This window comes from Hibiscus syriacus, unplaced genomic scaffold (assembly GCF_006381635.1).
Source record: "Hibiscus syriacus cultivar Baekdansim isolate YM2019G1 unplaced genomic scaffold, ASM638163v2 tig00000731_pilon, whole genome shotgun sequence".
NCBI lineage: Eukaryota > Viridiplantae > Streptophyta > Magnoliopsida > Malvales > Malvaceae > Hibiscus > Hibiscus syriacus.
The window spans coordinates 259735-265578 of record NW_024061815.1 but is presented as its reverse complement, the minus strand read 5'-3'; the positions used below and the strand labels follow the sequence as shown (position 1 = coordinate 265578).

At 32.3% G+C, this 5844-nt stretch overlaps 2 long non-coding RNA genes across 2 annotated transcripts; both read right to left on the bottom strand.

The window, feature by feature from the left end:
- Nucleotides 1-3027: 3027 nt before the first annotated feature.
- Nucleotides 3028-3986, bottom strand: LOC120212331. Its single transcript, XR_005524690.1, has 2 exons — nucleotides 3845-3986; nucleotides 3028-3313 (listed from the first exon to the last, which is right to left on the bottom strand). It is a non-coding gene; the product is annotated as an uncharacterized LOC120212331 (long non-coding RNA).
- A 9-nt stretch (nucleotides 3987-3995) lies between these two features.
- On the bottom strand, nucleotides 3996-5292 carry LOC120212324. Its single transcript, XR_005524689.1, has 3 exons — nucleotides 5210-5292; nucleotides 4993-5106; nucleotides 3996-4097 (listed from the first exon to the last, which is right to left on the bottom strand). It is a non-coding gene; the product is annotated as an uncharacterized LOC120212324 (long non-coding RNA).
- Nucleotides 5293-5844: the final 552 nt, after the last annotated feature.

Below are 5844 nucleotides of genomic sequence, written 5' to 3'. Positions count from 1 at the left end.
CTCTATGCTGACACGTAGATAAATTCTCACGAAACATAGAGTATATGAACCCCGAAAGCTACTTGCTAGGTCTGACACGGAGAATAATTCTCACGAAGACGTCGCTTTCACTCCCACTTAAAGGGACAAATCTCATTATAGAGATTATATTTATGCAATGCATGTGTTTGTGTGAGGATAAATGTTCAAACATCTGACAGATAATAATGAAATAAAATATTTGAAAATAAAATAAAAAAATAAAAAATATAATAAATATTATGAAAAATAAGTAAGTAATAAAATTTTGAAAATATTATGAAAAATAAGTAATAAAAATTTTGAAATAAAAGAATTAAAATTAAATAAATATGATTTTTTAATTTCTAATTGATAGAGACAATTTATAATTAATTTTAAAGTTTGACAAGTTCCCCAGCGGAGTCGCCAAGCTGTCGTAATCGGTTTTCGTCCGGGCACGAATTTTTTTACTTGGCGGGAAAAATTATGTGAATAAATTGTTTTTAAAATAAGTTGGGAGTCGCCATCGGCCTTTTGGGTCAGGTCGAATACCTAAAAATCATCCTTTAAAAGAGTTTTTAAGAAAACATCGATTAAAAGATAAACTGATATGCGTTTAACCAAAAATTCATTCTTTTAATAATAAAAAGGGATTCGTATTCGGTTACGTTTAGGCAAGGATTAGCACCCCTACAACACCCAAAATTGGTACTTTTTAATTATAAATTATCTCTATTATTAGAAATTAAAAAATCAAAATATATTTAATTTATAATCCTATTATTTTAAAATTATAATTATGAAAATATATATTAATTTATATATTTATAAATAAAATATTTATTTATTTAGAAATATCAGAAAATGACTTCTAGGTGCCTTAAGACAACTCTTTTCTTTGATATTAAAAAATAAATAATAATTAAAAATAATATATAATTAAAATAGGATATTTATTTATTTAAAGATCAGAAAATGGACATCCAGTTGTTTTAAAAACAAAGATTATTATATATATATTATTTATATAAATATAAAAAAATATAATAAATAATAATAAAATATATTGCAATAATGATTAAAATAAAAGGAATTAAAAATATAGTATTAAAATATTAAAAAAAGATCAAAAATGAAATTTTAATGATTAAAATGTAAAATAAAACTAGAGTACTAATTCAAAATATATAAAAGATGGGCATTAAAAGTGTAATTTAACCATAATTCATAATACGGGATTAAAATAATAATTACTAAACTATGAGGGACTAAATTTGATATTTACCTTAAATATATTATTTAATACTGGCAAGGACTAAAACATAATAAAATAAATTCGAAGATAATTAGAACATTCAGAAGTTAGTTTCAGTGACTAAAATGAATAATTACAAAACTCAAATGGCTGCGGAAAGGGTTTGGCCATGCGCGAAATTAACATATATACCCCTCCCAAAACGGCGTCGTTTGGGAAGGGGTATAAATGCCCCAAACGGCTGGCCCGAAGGGCCAGCTCTCTCATTTTTCTTTCTCTTATTTCTCTTCTTCTTTCTAAATGAGAGAACCAGAGTTCTCTCTGGCCTCTCTCAGCTTCCCTCATCGGAGGGAAGCGGTCACGGCCGGCATCCTTGTGCCGCCGATAAACTCACCACCGGCCACCGCTTCCGGTGGTCGGAAAAACAAAAACCTCCCGAACGATAGATCCGAGTGATCTACGTTCAACTTTGTCCTTAGTTTTCGTTAAAACGTCTCATATTTGCCTAGATCTAAGAAAAATACCTTCAGTATTTTTGTTTCTACGGCGGCCTATGAACTCCGGGACATCGCAGCTTTCGGTAAGGCTTCTCTTAATTTTGCTTTGATCTTTTGATGGTTTTGGTTGCTGTGTTCTCTCTGTCCCTTCTCCTCTTGTTTGCAGGTGGTCGATGGTTTTTATAACCATCGACGGTGTGGCTCTCGGACCGGGTAAAAGAGGACTGTTCGGTGAGTCACCAAACTTCCAGTGGTGACTCACCGTTGGGGCGACATGTGTACGGCTGGAGTGGCTCTTCTGGAAGCTTTCGACGAGACATGACAGCGGTGGAGATGGGGAGTAGCTGCAGCGGCCGCGTGGCCCTAGGGTAATGATACCCTAGGGTTTTGTCTGGAGCCATCTTGGCCGTTGGATCAAGTCAGATCCACGGTGGAAAGAGAGAGCGGCTGGATGAAGATGTTTGAAACCTAGGGTTTCCTTGCATCTGGGTTGGGTCTCCAGATCTAGGCCGGTTCTAGTTGGACCTGAATTGGGTCATTGGGCTCCAGGATTTGTTGTAATGGGCCTGTTTGTAATAATATTTATTAATACAAATATAATAAATAAAATATTAATAATATTGAATAATAATAAAAAATGGATAAAAATTAGTATCTTCAGTTGCCCCTCTTTGCTCATTCTTGTGTAACAATAATAGAGCAAAGACAAAAAGATAATAAAAATTTATCCATTTGACTTCACTTGATTATGATGGTAATGTTGAAAGTTCTTATTTGGGATTAGTTCTTCTTATTATGAATTTTCCACTGGAGATGACAATTTATCTCCTTCTGTGATATAATCATGTAAAGGTTGAATAAGTTCTACTCCTTATTCTTCAAATGAATTTTTCTCATTATGAGCACTTCTAAAAATATTGATGCTAGTCTATCTCTTTATGGATAAAAATTAGTACCTTCACAAAGAATATCATAATATGATTTTTACTTATAATAAATTAGTATTCTTGTTATTCCAAGTCCAAATCATATTAAATCTCGCCTTTTTTATATGTTATCTTTACCAAGTTAATCTTAGTTTATTACTTTTCCACTCTAAAATTTCACTTCATTGTTTTCCCGCTCCAGTCCAAAATTCCTAATAGACACCGATATCAATAACAAGACCAGTATGTTCTTAGATATGATAATACCTATCTTGTGAAGATCGACCACATTTAGAATGTCGTCCCATTTGTTTGTTCATACGGTATCTTATTAATGTCCATTGAGGAATAGGAAAACCCAGACTTTCTTTTCAATCTTTTTATCTCCCGGCCATCCAAAGAAGGCAATATTATAATAATACAACACACAATCTGCGTCTGCGAAAATCAATTCATATACGTTCCATGTAGGTTTTAAGCCAAAGAAAAATCGGAGCAGATTCTGTCAAATATTTGAGGGACCATCTAGATACAGCCACCCCTCAGTGCAAGCACGAGATGCAGCACAGATCCACCCTCAATATTGTAGTCACGCGCTGTTGTCATCTGCAAGTTGCTTCCCCGCATATATAAGCCTATAACATGTCAAAACATTTGGGTTTAAATTAAAATGGTAAGATGACTCAAAACATGCATTAACTTAACAAACTCTAGAAGCAGAGGACTATGGTTATGAACTTAATCCAAGACCTGGACACTCGAACAAATCACAAATTGGAGCAGATACATGTATACAACCTATGATCCAATCATGTTTTCCCTCTTGAAACAGGAAATCTATACCATGAAATACGTTCCAATGCATAACAAATAAAGAATATATCCAAGTGCATCAAATAACATGCTTTAGATTTAGAGTGGCATACAAGTGTAAGATCGTCAAATTTTATGTCCTGTATACGAGGCTGTGAAGTAAAACTCTTTTGTATTTGTACACCTTTGGAGAAATATTGTCATGTAGTACACCAAAGAACTTATATTAGCCAATGGAAAATAAGAAATTCAAGATTTGAAATCAAAATAATAATGCAAATAGAAAAAGCATGTCATCAATCAAGTAATCCTAGAGATGCATTCAGTAAAACAGAGAAGACTAAGATATGTACCTTTGCTGAACTGGAGGAATTCTTCTTTCTCTTCGACTCGTTCCTTGATACGATCAATGGTATCAGTTGGTTCGATGTCAATTTCAATTTCTTTTCCAGTGAGCGTCTCACCTTAATCATGGTTCCTCCCCTAAGCCTCAAAACAAGGTGAAGAGTGGACTCCTTTGGATGTAATCAGCCAGGGTTCGGCCATCTTCCAGTTGCTTACCAGCAAAAATCAACCTCTGCTGATCAGAGGGATACCTTCTTTATCCTAAAATGGGTAGTAATCATGAAGAAAGCATTATGTTAAAACAACACCCACTTGGGAGGGCACAAATAGATTGAAACCAAATGTCAGAAAACAAAGAAAGATGATAAAAGTTCTTCTACTTATAAACAATTCAACCAACACGGAATTTGATTTATCATCACTTCAATGTTTTTCTACAATAGTCATTACTAGGAATGTCAGCCAATCAGATATTTGTAATTTTTTAAATATCCAAATGCAAATCTGCTCAATTTATTCCAAATGCAAACTTGTTTACTATTTTGTATGTGTACCTGCATCTGGTTTCAAATGGCAAATCCATAGTAAATCCAAAGTTGCTAAATGTATCAACTCATTAAACCATTTAAAAAATAACTAAATATGTAAATAGATGTCAGATAAGGATATTTGAATAAACTATCAGCATAAATATGGTGGATTTGGATAACGAATCAATATCCAACACCATATGAACCAAAATGAAATTGAATTTGGGTAACCAATATCCAAGTTCAAATCTGAATTTTCTTCAAATCCATCGCAAATAGCAAATGTAATATCTAAATCCACAAAAAAAAAAAGGATTGGTTAATTTTGGATCGAATGTTTTACAATTCATTGTCACCCCTAAACCATTTTCTATGCAACTTTCAGAAAACTACAACGTAATAAAAGAAGCAGTGATAGTAAATATTCCTTAACACTAAGTTTGTAGTTCATAAGAGGATTAAAATAACCACACGAAAAAAATATAAAGGAATCATTCTAAAGATTTAGTTATCTCCTGTAAAACTAAGTTCGAAATTCTGCAAGAGGAAAAAGAAACCCTGAAAAGACAGCCAAAAAATCGAAATTGAAGATTAGATCATGTGTAACGGAATGGATTAAGAGAAACCTGAATCTTCGCCTTGACGTTGTCGATGATGTCGCTGCTCTCGACCTCGAGGGTGATGGTCTTCCCCGTTAGGGTTTTGACAAATATTTGCATCTTCGTCTAGGTTTTCAGTTGCTGCAAAAACAGTTAGGCAAAGCATACAAAGCATTATTTCTCTAACATGATTTTCGGAAGACAAAAACGATATTGAGAAGCAGATTTTGGCTGAAATTTTTACCTTCTGTTCCCGAAGTCCGAACGAACCGATCACTGACAACTTCGTGATTGGACTGTTGAGATTCATCCGCTATTTATTTTCTCAGATCGAGTTTTGGACTCTTCTTTGGGCCTCGGCCCTTTTTTATTTGTTTTGGTTAACCTGAAATCATTTAGATTTATTTATGTTTTTAGTCACTCTACTATTGATATTCAGAGTTTAATCTTCTATGCTTATGAAAATTATATATGTTTACAAAGCATTAGGTGAGACACGAGCTTGCAACGGTGAGATCTAACCATACTCGTTTATGGAATATGTATACTTCGAAGTTTGTTATGAGTTCGATATAAAATGCTCCTTGATTATAAATTTAAAATAATTAGGTATAAGTTAAACTAATATATAAATTATTTTGTCAAATTAATATCTGAAAATTTATTTTAAAAAATAGTTAGACAAAGACCATTTTCATTTTAATTTTCTTAAGAAATGAAAAACACTTAAAAATCATGTTTGGTTGAAAATTTTAAACAAATTTTTAAAAAAAAAATATGTAATAAATAGAAAATAATAAAACTTATTTTCATTATTTTAACTGATTTTTTTATAAATTTATTTTAAAAAATAGTTAGACAAAGACCATTTTCATTTTA